Genomic DNA, 12,461 nt, shown 5'->3' with positions numbered 1-12,461 from the left:
ATCTCCAGGTTCAAGGGCACCTTCCTACATCGAAAACTTGCATGAGAAACCCAGAAGATGGTACACCATGCAATCGGGAAAGGTTTCTAAAACGCACCTCATTTCTCATCTCCTTGTGCTCGGGTTCGCCATTCCAGCTGCTTTACCAGCAATCTCCCTACTTGAAGGATCAGCACCTTTAACCTCCGGTTCCGAAAAGGTTGCAATTTGTCCTGAGGATGAACGGGAAGAGGGGGAACCAATGAGAGACTAGCTCTAGGTGTTGGGACAGGCACAGGTCACTCTATTTTCCCATCAGGAAGAAGAAATAACCACAGGCTCAGCCTGCTCCCCGGAACCAGAATAGGGCCTGAAGCAATCCTGTGCTTTTGCGGCCAGCTCCCACAAAAGCGAGTTGACAAATGGAGCTCAGGGGCACTGCAATTCACAAACCTGCAGAGTTATAAATGGTAACTCTCGTCCACAAATATATTGAGGGAAGGCAACGAAGAGGATTTGAAAGCAAGGCAGAATTGCAGGAAACAGATTTCAGGAGGTAGATTCGAATCGCCTTGAAAGCACATGAAAAGCGGCAAAACGTCGACAATGATGCCCTTGGCCAAAAAGGGCGTATGCGTTTTTTCCTGAATATATTCAGGAAAAAACGCATACGCCCTTTTTGGCCAACCAAGCAAGCTGGAAAGGCAAATCAGCGCTACAAAGAAGGCTCGCTTCCCGTCGGTCAAAAGGGCCATGCTGATAAAAGTGTAAAAACCAGAAATGCAGGACAGGCCATGGAGAAATGGGAGCCTTGCTACGCTGATGGGCGGGTTGTAAATGGCCAACAGACACTCTGGAGAAGTGTACGGTGTGTCCTGAAACATCTAAAAAACACAGCTTAGAGAGCATAGGGCACTTCCGCTCATGGGCGTATAAATTGGGAAAACTAAAAATCAGCAAGACACAGGCACCCCAAAGTTTAGGGCTGCTCCGTTGACAAGAACCTCCACTTCATTACACCTTAAATATCCCAGGAAAGAGAAAAACGGATAAAGAAGTTGTGGTCCTTATGTACAATGGTATATCACTCAGGCATGAAATCAATGTCATGAGGCTAGTAGCAGCATGATGAGTGGATTTAGGTACGATGATTCTAAGTGAAATAAGTCACATAGAAAAAGACACTTATCATAAGATATCACTTATAGAGGGAATGTAAAAACCGCTACACTTGAACTGAATTACAAAACAGAACAGAGTCACACGTTTAGAAAACACACTATGGCTGCTTAACGGGAAAGGTGAGGTGGGGTGATGCATAAAACAAGGGTTTCAAATTAGCTCAGATACCGTTCCATAAACCCAATATGTAATAGACAAGACCTACTCCTTGCTCAGTGAACTGGACTCAACACCCCCTATTCACTGCACAAGAATATATCTGACTAGTAAGAAACTTAAAACCTATGTACTGATATCTCTCTGTAAGTGAGTCAAATGGGTGTAAAGCGGCATAAACACAGCAGTGAAAAGCAGCTAAACCCCATTATAAAAATCAATTACTTTTAAAAACCCGTGAAACAAAGACAGTGAAAGAGAGAGAAATACTTACAAAATTCGTTCAGGGGCTGTGATGCAACCTGGATTGACCATACCTAGACCCACAGCTGGGTGAGACATAAGGGTGGACACTCTTGGGGCTGAGAGTTTTGGTGAGGTTGGGTGAGCAAACACAGACCCTTTCAAGTAATACTGCGTGGTACCCATCCCATGGGTCCCAAATCTCCAGGTTCAAGGGCACCTTCCTACATCGAAAACTTGCATGAGAAACCCAGAAGATGGTACACCATGCGATCGGGAAAGGTTTCTAAAACGCACCTCATTTCTCATCTCCTTGGGCTCGGGTTCGCCATTCCAGCCGCTTTACCAGCAATCTCCCTACTTGAAGGATCAGCACCTTTAACCTCCGTTCCGAAAAGGTTGCAATTTGTCCTGAGGATGAACGGGAAGAGGGGGAACCAATGAAAGCCTAGCTCTAGGTGTTGGGACAGGCACAGGTCACTCTATTTTCCCATCAGGAAGAAGAAATAACCACAGGCTCAGCCTGCCCCCCTGAACCAGAATAGGGCCTGAAGCAATCCTGCGCTTTTGCGGCCAGCTCCCACTAAAGCGAGTTGAAAACTGGAGCTCAGGGGCACTGCAATTCACAAACCTGCAGAGTTATAATTGGTAACTCTCGTCCACAAATATATTGAGGGAAGGCAACGAAGAGGATTTGAAAGCAAGGCAGAATTGCAGGAAATAGATTTCAGGAGGTAGATTCGAATCGCCTTGAAAGCACATGAAAAGTGGCAAAACGTCGACAATGATGCCCTTGGCCAAAAAGGGCGTATGCGTTTTTTCCTGAATATATTCAGGAAAAAACGCATACGCCCTTTTTGGCCAACCAAGCAAGCTGGAAAGGCAAATCAGCGCTACAAAGAAGGCTCGCTTCCCGTCGGTCAAAAGGGCCATGCTGAAAATAGTGTAAAAACCAGAAATGCAGGACAGGCCATGGAGAAATGGGAGCCTTGCTACGCTGATGGGCGGGTTGTAAATGGCCAACAGCCACTCTGGAGAAGTGTACGGTGTGTCCTGAAACATCTAAAAAACACAGCTTAGAGAGCATAGGGCACTTCCGCTCATGGGCGTATAAATTGGGAAAACTAAAAATCAGCAAGACACAGGCACCCCAAGGTTTAGGGCTGCTCTGTTGACAAGAACCTCCACTTCATTACACCTTAAATATCCCAGGAAAGAGAAAAACGGATAAAGAAGTTGTGGTCCTTATGTACAATGGAATATCACTCAGCCATGAAATCAATGTCATGAGGCTAGTAGCAGCATGATGAGTGGATTTAGGTACGACGATTCTAAGTGAAATAAGTCACACAGAAAAAGACACTTATCATAAGATATCACTTATAGAGGGAATGTAAAAACCGCTACACTTGAACTGAATTACAAAACAAAACACAGTCACACGTTTAGAAAACACACTATGGCTGCTTAACGGGAAAGGTGAGGTGGGGTGATGCATAAAACAAGGGTTTCAAATTAGCTCAGATACCGTTCCATAAACCCAATATGCAATAGACAAGACCTACTCCTTGCTCAGTGAACTGGACTCAACACCCCCTATTCACCGCACAAGAATATATCTGACTAGTAAGAAACTTAAAACCTATGTACTGATATCTCTCTGTAAGTGAGTCAAGTGGGTGTAAAGCGGCATAAACACAGCATTGAAAAGCAGCTAAACCCCATTATAAAAATCAATTACTTTTAAAAACCCGTGAAACAAAGACAGTGAAAGAGAGAGAAATACTTACAAAATTCGTTCAGGGGCTGTGATGCAACCTGGATTGACCATACCTAGACCCACAGCTGAGTGAGACATAAGGGTGGACACTCTTGGGGCTGAGAGTTTTGGTGAGGTTGGGTGAGCAAACGCAGACCCTTTCAAGTAATACTGCGTGGTACCCATCCAATGGGTCCCAAATCTCCAGGTTCAAGGGCACCTTCCTACATCGAAAACTTGCATGAGAAACCCAGAAGATGGTACACCATGCAATCGGGAAAGGTTTCTAAAACGCACCTCATTTCTCATCTCCTTGTGCTCGGGTTCGCCATTCCAGCCGCTTTACCAGCAATCTCCCTACTTGAAGGATCAGCACCTTTAACCTCCGGTTCCGAAAAGGTTGCAATTTGTCCTGAGGATGAACGGGAAGAGGGGGAACCAATGAGAGACTAGCTCTAGGTGTTGGGACAGGCACAGGTCACTCTATTTTCCCATCAGGAAGAAGAAATAACCACAGGCTCAGCCTGCCCCCCGGAACCAGAATAGGGCCTGAAGCAATCCTGCGCTTTTGCGGCCAGCTCCCACTAAAGCGAGTTGAAAACTGGAGCTCAGGGGCACTGCAATTCACAAACCTGCAGAGTTATAAATGGTAACTCTCGTCCACAAATATATTGAGGGAAGGCAACGAAGAGGATTTGAAAGCAAGGCAGAATTGCAGGAAACAGATTTCAGGAGGTAGATTCGAATCGCCTTGAAAGCACATGAAAAGCGGCAAAACGTCGACAATGATGCCCTTGGCCAAAAAGGGCGTATGCGTTTTTTCCTGAATATATTCAGGAAAAAACGCATACGCCCTTTTTGGCCAACCAAGCAAGCTGGAAAGGCAAATCAGCGCTACAAAGAAGGCTCACTTCCCGTCGGTCAAAAGGGCCATGCTGAAAAAAGTGTAAAAACCAGAAATGCAGGACAGGCCATGGAGAAATGGGAGCCTTGCTACACTGATGGGCGGGTTGTAAATGGCCAACAGCCACTCTGGAGAAGTGTACGGTGTGTCCTGAAACATCTAAAAAACACAGCTTAGAGAGCATAGGGCACTTCCGCTCATGGGCGTATAAATTGGGAAAACTAAAAATCAGCAAGACACAGGCACCCCAAGGTTTAGGGCTGCTCTGTTGACAAGAACCTCCACTTCATTACACCTTAAATATCCCAGGAAAGAGAAAAACGGATAAAGAAGTTGTGGTCCTTATGTACAATGGAATATCACTCAGCCATGAAATCAATGTCATGAGGCTAGTAGCAGCATGATGAGTGGATTTAGTACGACGATTCTAAGTGAAATAAGTCACACAGAAAAAGACACTTATCATAAGATATCACTTATAGAGGGAATGTAAAAACCGCTACACTTGAACTGAATTACAAAATAGAACAGAGTCACACGTTTAGAAAACACACTATGGCTGCTTAACGGGAAAGGTGAGGTGGGGTGATGCATAAAACAAGGGTTTCAAATTAGCTCAGATACCGTTCCATAAACCCAATATGTAATAGACAAGACCTACTCCTTGCTCAGTGAACTGGACTCAACACCCCCTATTCATCGCACAAGAATATATCTGACTAGTAAGAATCTTAAAACCTATGTATTGATATCTCTCTGGAAGTGAGTCAAGTGCGTGTAAAGCGGCATAAACACAGCAGTGAAAATCAGCTAAACCCCATTATAAAAATCAATTACTTTTAAAAACCCGTGAAACAAAGACAGTGAAAGAGAGAGAAATGCTTACAAAATTCGTTCAGGGGCTGTGATGCAACCTGGATTGACCATACCTAGACCCACAGCTGAGTGAGACATAAGGGTGGACACTCTTGGGGCTGAGAGTTTTGGTGAGCTTGGGTGAGCAAACGCAGACCATTTCAAGTAATACTGCGTGGTACCCATCCCATGGGTCCCAAATCTCCAGGTTCAAGGGCACCTTCCTACATCGAAAACTTGCATGAGAAACCCAGAAGATGGTACACCATGCAATCGGGAAAGGTTTCTAAAACGCACCTCATTTCTCATCTCCTTGTGCTCGGGTTCGCCATTCCAGCTGCTTTACCAGCAATCTCCCTACTTGAAGGATCAGCACCTTTAACCTCCGGTTCCGAAAAGGTTGCAATTTGTCCTGAGGATGAACGGGAAGAGGGGGAACCAATGAGAGACTAGCTCTAGGTGTTGGGACAGGCACAGGTCACTCTATTTTCCCATCAGGAAGAAGAAATAACCACAGGCTCAGCCTGCTCCCCGGAACCAGAATAGGGCCTGAAGCAATCCTGTGCTTTTGCGGCCAGCTCCCACAAAAGCGAGTTGACAAATGGAGCTCAGGGGCACTGCAATTCACAAACCTGCAGAGTTATAAATGGTAACTCTCGTCCACAAATATATTGAGGGAAGGCAACGAAGAGGATTTGAAAGCAAGGCAGAATTGCAGGAAACAGATTTCAGGAGGTAGATTCGAATCGCCTTGAAAGCACATGAAAAGCGGCAAAACGTCGACAATGATGCCCTTGGCCAAAAAGGGCGTATGCGTTTTTTCCTGAATATATTCAGGAAAAAACGCATACGCCCTTTTTGGCCAACCAAGCAAGCTGGAAAGGCAAATCAGCGCTACAAAGAAGGCTCGCTTCCCGTCGGTCAAAAGGGCCATGCTGATAAAAGTGTAAAAACCAGAAATGCAGGACAGGCCATGGAGAAATGGGAGCCTTGCTACGCTGATGGGCGGGTTGTAAATGGCCAACAGACACTCTGGAGAAGTGTACGGTGTGTCCTGAAACATCTAAAAAACACAGCTTAGAGAGCATAGGGCACTTCCGCTCATGGGCGTATAAATTGGGAAAACTAAAAATCAGCAAGACACAGGCACCCCAAAGTTTAGGGCTGCTCCGTTGACAAGAACCTCCACTTCATTACACCTTAAATATCCCAGGAAAGAGAAAAACGGATAAAGAAGTTGTGGTCCTTATGTACAATGGTATATCACTCAGGCATGAAATCAATGTCATGAGGCTAGTAGCAGCATGATGAGTGGATTTAGGTACGATGATTCTAAGTGAAATAAGTCACATAGAAAAAGACACTTATCATAAGATATCACTTATAGAGGGAATGTAAAAACCGCTACACTTGAACTGAATTACAAAACAGAACAGAGTCACACGTTTAGAAAACACACTATGGCTGCTTAACGGGAAAGGTGAGGTGGGGTGATGCATAAAACAAGGGTTTCAAATTAGCTCAGATACCGTTCCATAAACCCAATATGTAATAGACAAGACCTACTCCTTGCTCAGTGAACTGGACTCAACACCCCCTATTCACTGCACAAGAATATATCTGACTAGTAAGAAACTTAAAACCTATGTACTGATATCTCTCTGTAAGTGAGTCAAATGGGTGTAAAGCGGCATAAACACAGCAGTGAAAAGCAGCTAAACCCCATTATAAAAATCAATTACTTTTAAAAACCCGTGAAACAAAGACAGTGAAAGAGAGAGAAATACTTACAAAATTCGTTCAGGGGCTGTGATGCAACCTGGATTGACCATACCTAGACCCACAGCTGGGTGAGACATAAGGGTGGACACTCTTGGGGCTGAGAGTTTTGGTGAGGTTGGGTGAGCAAACACAGACCCTTTCAAGTAATACTGCGTGGTACCCATCCCATGGGTCCCAAATCTCCAGGTTCAAGGGCACCTTCCTACATCGAAAACTTGCATGAGAAACCCAGAAGATGGTACACCATGCGATCGGGAAAGGTTTCTAAAACGCACCTCATTTCTCATCTCCTTGGGCTCGGGTTCGCCATTCCAGCCGCTTTACCAGCAATCTCCCTACTTGAAGGATCAGCACCTTTAACCTCCGTTCCGAAAAGGTTGCAATTTGTCCTGAGGATGAACGGGAAGAGGGGGAACCAATGAAAGCCTAGCTCTAGGTGTTGGGACAGGCACAGGTCACTCTATTTTCCCATCAGGAAGAAGAAATAACCACAGGCTCAGCCTGCCCCCCGGAACCAGAATAGGGCCTGAAGCAATCCTGCGCTTTTGCGGCCAGCTCCCACTAAAGCGAGTTGAAAACTGGAGCTCAGGGGCACTGCAATTCACAAACCTGCAGAGTTATAAATGGTAACTCTCGTCCACAAATATATTGAGGGAAGGCAACGAAGAGGATTTGAAAGCAAGGCAGAATTGCAGGAAATAGATTTCAGGAGGTAGATTCGAATCGCCTTGAAAGCACATGAAAAGTGGCAAAACGTCGACAATGATGCCCTTGGCCAAAAAGGGCGTATGCGTTTTTTCCTGAATATATTCAGGAAAAAACGCATACGCCCTTTTTGGCCAACCAAGCAAGCTGGAAAGGCAAATCAGCGCTACAGAGAAGGCTCGCTTCCCGTCGGTCAAAAGGGCCATTCTGAAAATAGTGTAAAAACCAGAAATGCAGGACAGGCCATGGAGAAATGGGAGCCTTGCTACGCTGATGGGCGGGTTGTAAATGGCCAACAGCCACTCTGGAGAAGTGTACGGTGTGTCCTGAAACATCTAAAAAACACAGCTTAGAGAGCATAGGGCACTTCCGGTCATGGGCGTATAAATTGGGAAAACTAAAAATCAGCAAGACACAGGCACCCCAAGGTTTAGGGCTGCTCTGTTGACAAGAACCTCCACTTCATTACACCTTAAATATCCCAGGAAAGAGAAAAACGGATAAAGAAGTTGTTGTCCTTATGTACAATGGAATATCACTCAGCCATGAAATCAATGTCATGAGGCTAGTAGCAGCATGATGAGTGGATTTAGGTACGACGATTCTAAGTGAAATAAGTCACACAGAAAAAGACACTTATCATAAGATATCACTTATAGAGGGAATGTAAAAACCGCTACACTTGAACTGAATTACAAAACAAAACACAGTCACACGTTTAGAAAACACACTATGGCTGCTTAACGGGAAAGGTGAGGTGGGGTGATGCATAAAACAAGGGTTTCAAATTAGCTCAGATACCGTTCCATAAACCCAATATGCAATAGACAAGACCTACTCCTTGCTCAGTGAACTGGACTCAACACCCCCTATTCACCGCACAAGAATATATCTGACTAGTAAGAAACTTAAAACCTATGTACTGATATCTCTCTGTAAGTGAGTCAAGTGGGTGTAAAGCGGCATAAACACAGCATTGAAAAGCAGCTAAACCCCATTATAAAAATCAATTACTTTTAAAAACCCGTGAAACAAAGACAGTGAAAGAGAGAGAAATACTTACAAAATTCGTTCAGGGGCTGTGATGCAACCTGGATTGACCATACCTAGACCCACAGCTGAGTGAGACATAAGGGTGGACACTCTTGGGGCTGAGAGTTTTGGTGAGGTTGGGTGAGCAAACGCAGACCCTTTCAAGTAATACTGCGTGGTACCCATCCCATGGGTCCCAAATCTCCAGGTTCAAGGGCACCTTCCTACATCGAAAACTTGCATGAGAAACCCAGAAGATGGTACACCATGCAATCGGGAAAGGTTTCTAAAACGCACCTCATTTCTCATCTCCTTGTGCTCGGGTTCGCCATTCCAGCCGCTTTACCAGCAATCTCCCTACTTGAAGGATCAGCACCTTTAACCTCCGGTTCCGAAAAGGTTGCAATTTGTCCTGAGGATGAACGGGAAGAGGGGGAACCAATGAGAGACTAGCTCTAGGTGTTGGGACAGGCACAGGTCACTCTATTTTCCCATCAGGAAGAAGAAATAACCACAGGCTCAGCCTGCCCCCCGGAACCAGAATAGGGCCTGAAGCATTCCTGCGCTTTTGCGGCCAGCTCCCACTAAAGCGAGTTGAAAACTGGAGCTCAGGGGCACTGCAATTCACAAACCTGCAGAGTTATAAATGGTAACTCTCGTCCACAAATATATTGAGGGAAGGCAACGAAGAGGATTTGAAAGCAAGGCAGAATTGCAGGAAACAGATTTCAGGAGGTAGATTCGAATCGCCTTGAAAGCACATGAAAAGCGGCAAAACGTCGACAATGATGCCCTTGGCCAAAAAGGGCGTATGCGTTTTTTCCTGAATATATTCAGGAAAAAACGCATACGCCCTTTTTGGCCAACCAAGCAAGCTGGAAAGGCAAATCAGCGCTACAAAGAAGGCTCGCTTCCCGTCGGTCAAAAGGGCCATGCTGAAAAAAGTGTAAAAACCAGAAATGAAGGACAGGCCATGGAGAAATGGGAGCCTTGCTACGCTGATGGGCGGGTTGTAAATGGCCAACAGACACTCTGGAGAAGTGTACGGTGTGTCCTGAAACATCTAAAAAACACAGCTTAGAGAGCATAGGGCACTTCCGCTCATGGGCGTATAAATTGGGAAAACTAAAAATCAGCAAGACACAGGCACCCCAAGGTTTAGGGCTGCTCTGTTGACAAGAACCTCCACTTCATTACACCTTAAATATCCCAGGAAAGAGAAAAACGGATAAAGAAGTTGTGGTCCTTATGTACAATGGAATATCACTCAGCCATGAAATCAATGTCATGAGGCTAGTAGCAGCATGATGAGTGGATTTAGTACGATGATTCTAAGTGAAATAAGTCACACAGAAAAAGACACTTATCATAAGATATCACTTATAGAGGGAATGTAAAAACCGCTACACTTGAACTGAATTACAAAACAGAACAGAGTCACACGTTTAGAAAACACACTATGGCTGCTTAACGGGAAAGGTGAGGTGGGGTGATGCATAAAACAAGGGTTTCAAATTAGCTCAGATACCGTTCCATAAACCCAATATGTAATAGACAAGACCTACTCCTTGCTCAGTGAACTGGACTCAACACCCCCTATTCATCGCACAAGAATATATCTGACTAGTAAGAAACTTAAAACCTATGTATTGATATCTCTCTGGAAGTGAGTCAAGTGCGTGTAAAGCGGCATAAACACAGCAGTGAAAATCAGCTAAACCCCATTATAAAAATCAATTACTTTTAAAAACCCGTGAAACAAAGACAGTGAAAGAGAGAGAAATGCTTACAAAATTCGTTCAGGGGCTGTGATGCAACCTGGATTGACCATACCTAGACCCACAGCTGGGTGAGACATAAGGGTGGACACTCTTGGGGCTGAGAGTTTTGGTGAGGTTGGGTGAGCAAACACAGACCCTTTCAAGTAATACTGCGTGGTACCCATCCCATGGGTCCCAAATCTCCAGGTTCAAGGGCACCTTCCTACATCGAAAACTTGCATGAGAAACCCAGAAGATGGTACACCATGCGATCGGGAAAGGTTTCTAAAACGCACCTCATTTCTCATCTCCTTGGGCTCGGGTTCGCCATTCCAGCCGCTTTACCAGCAATCTCCCTACTTGAAGGATCAGCACCTTTAACCTCCGGTTCCGAAAAGGTTGCAATTTGTCCTGAGGATGAACGGGAAGAGGGGGAACCAATGAAAGCCTAGCTCTAGGTGTTGGGACAGGCACAGGTCACTCTATTTTCCCATCAGGAAGAAGAAATAACCACAGGCTCAGCCTGCCCCCCGGAACCAGAATAGGGCCTGAAGCAATCCTGCGCTTTTGCGGCCAGCTCCCACTAAAGCGAGTTGAAAACTGGAGCTCAGGGGCACTGCAATTCACAAACCTGCAGAGTTATAAATGGTAACTCTCGTCCACAAATATATTGAGGGAAGGCAACGAAGAGGATTTGAAAGCAAGGCAGAATTGCAGGAAATAGATTTCAGGAGGTAGATTCGAATCGCCTTGAAAGCACATGAAAAGTGGCAAAACGTCGACAATGATGCCCTTGGCCAAAAAGGGCGTATGCGTTTTTTCCTGAATATATTCAGGAAAAAACGCATACGCCCTTTTTGGCCAACCAAGCAAGCTGGAAAGGCAAATCAGCGCTACAAAGAAGGCTCGCTTCCCGTCGGTCAAAAGGGCCATGCTGAAAATAGTGTAAAAACCAGAAATGCAGGACAGGCCATGGAGAAATGGGAGCCTTGCTACGCTGATGGGCGGGTTGTAAATGGCCAACAGCCACTCTGGAGAAGTGTACGGTGTGTCCTGAAACATCTAAAAAACACAGCTTAGAGAGCATAGGGCACTTCCGCTCATGGGCGTATAAATTGGGAAAACTAAAAATCAGCAAGACACAGGCACCCCAAGGTTTAGGGCTGCTCTGTTGACAAGAACCTCCACTTCATTACACCTTAAATATCCCAGGAAAGAGAAAAACGGATAAAGAAGTTGTGGTCCTTATGTACAATGGAATATCACTCAGCCATGAAATCAATGTCATGAGGCTAGTAGCAGCATGATGAGTGGATTTAGGTACGACGATTCTAAGTGAAATAAGTCACACAGAAAAAGACACTTATCATAAGATGTCACTTATAGAGGGAATGTAAAAACCGCTACACTTGAACTGAATTACAAAACAGAACAGAGTCACACGTTTAGAAAACACACTATGGCTGCTTAACGGGAAAGGTGAGGTGGGGTGATGCATAAAACAAGGGTTTCAAATTAGCTCAGATACCGTTCCATAAACCCAATATGCAATAGACAAGACCTACTCCTTGCTCAGTGAACTGGACTCAACACCCCCTATTCACCGCACAAGAATATATCTGACTAGTAAGAAACTTAAAACCTATGTATTGATATCTCTCTGTAAGTGAGTCAAGTGGGTGTAAAGCGGCATAAACACAGCAGTGAAAAGCAGCTAAACCCCATTATAAAAATCAATTACTTTTAAAAACCCGTGAAACAAAGACAGTGAAAGAGAGAGAAATACTTACAAAATTCGTTCAGGGGCTGTGATGCAACCTGGATTGACCATACCTAGACCCACAGCTGGGTGAGACATAAGGGTGGACACTCTTGGGGCTGAGAGGTTTGGTGAGGTTGGGTGAGCAAACGCAGACCCTTTCAAGTAATACTGCATGGTACCCATCCCATAGGTCCCAAAACTCCAGGTTCAAGGGAACCTTCCTACATCGAAAACTTGCATGAGAAACCCAGAAGATGGTACACCATGCGATCGGGAAAGGTTTCTAAAACGCACCTCATTTCTCATCTCCTTGGGCTCGGGTTCGCCATTCCAGCCGCTTTA

Source organism: Balaenoptera borealis (genome assembly GCF_965194805.1).
Source record: "Balaenoptera borealis genome assembly, chromosome: 5".
NCBI lineage: Eukaryota > Metazoa > Chordata > Mammalia > Artiodactyla > Balaenopteridae > Balaenoptera > Balaenoptera borealis.
The sequence above is the reverse complement of the archived record's forward strand: the minus strand, read 5'-3'. Positions refer to the sequence as shown.